This window comes from Alexandromys fortis, unplaced genomic scaffold (assembly GCF_014885135.2).
Source record: "Alexandromys fortis isolate MF-2015 unplaced genomic scaffold, M_Fortis_MF-2015_v1.1 scaffold_299, whole genome shotgun sequence".
In the NCBI taxonomy this organism is placed as follows: domain Eukaryota; kingdom Metazoa; phylum Chordata; class Mammalia; order Rodentia; family Cricetidae; genus Alexandromys; species Alexandromys fortis.
In genome coordinates this window covers 531,808-533,006 of record NW_026068187.1, presented here as the reverse complement: position 1 = coordinate 533,006, position 1,199 = coordinate 531,808, and positions in this window count along the sequence as shown.

Here is a 1,199-nt window from a genome sequence, read left to right as displayed (position 1 = left end):
GTGGAGCTTGAGAGAAGCTTTGATGACTGACGATTGGAAGGATATGAGAATGCACTGTGGTTGGTGGACAAGAGTTAGTCAGTGCAGTCAAGTATAGTAAAGAATGGCAAACTGTGGAAGACACTTGGTATTTGGAGAAGATACGAAAAAAAGACCAGCTGTAGCAAGAGAAGATGTTGGTTTCTTAAGGTAAGGTATTTCCAATATGTATGAAAAGAGCAGAGAAATCTAACCGTTTCTAAAAGGCTGTTATCCTGGCCTTGTAAGCTCAGAGCAGCTGTGGTCACCTGTGCACTATCAAGCCAGTCAGAATCCCAGCATAGATGCAGGAGGGGCTACAGGACCCCATCCCTAGCTGAGGAGCTAGTGGCAATTGATGTTGTTGAGGGAGAAAAACACATTTTCCTTTGACGGTGTAGCAGCTGGTAGGCTGTTCATGCTTCAGTGGATGGTCCCACACCTATACTCAAGTAAAATACACTAACTGGACTCTGTGGGTTATTTTTTAAAAATTTAAAAATGATACATGAAGAAGGATGTGTTGGGGATGAGGCCCAGGGCAAAAGGAAATAAGAAGAATGGTGATTAGCTATGATCAAAATACTTTGTATACACATGGGAAATTGAATAAAAATTAAAATAAAATAAAAATACTATATTTCATAATGCCATGCTCCACCATGCTTGTAGGATAAAGCTCCAGATGTTTTACCTCATCTGTTCTCTGAGCAGCTATGTGGATAGTCTCACTTCTCTGAACTTCTCAAGGTCCATCCGTGCAAAATTGTTTGCTATAAATCACAGATTCATCTCACTGCCTTCACCCTTGGTGTCATTCAACTTAAATATTTTTTTCTGTGTTCTCAGCTTGACCAACACAATCTTCAGCGTTAAGTCCAAACAATGCTTTTTGCCACTGTGAGCTGTCATCTCTGTGTAGTGCTGATTTCATGAGATGGCTTCAATCCCTCATCACACTACATTGTATTGAATTCTCTCATTAAGACTTTTTTGCATCATAAAAGTGCCAGGGATATGGTGAGCAATCAAACAACTTTTTTTTATTTATTTATTAAAGATTTCTGTCTCTTCCTCACCGCCACCTCCCCATTCCCTCTCCCTCCCCCCAGTCAAGTCCCCCTCCCTCATAAGCCCAAAGAGTAATCAGGGTTCCCTGCCCTGTGGGAAGTCCAAGGACC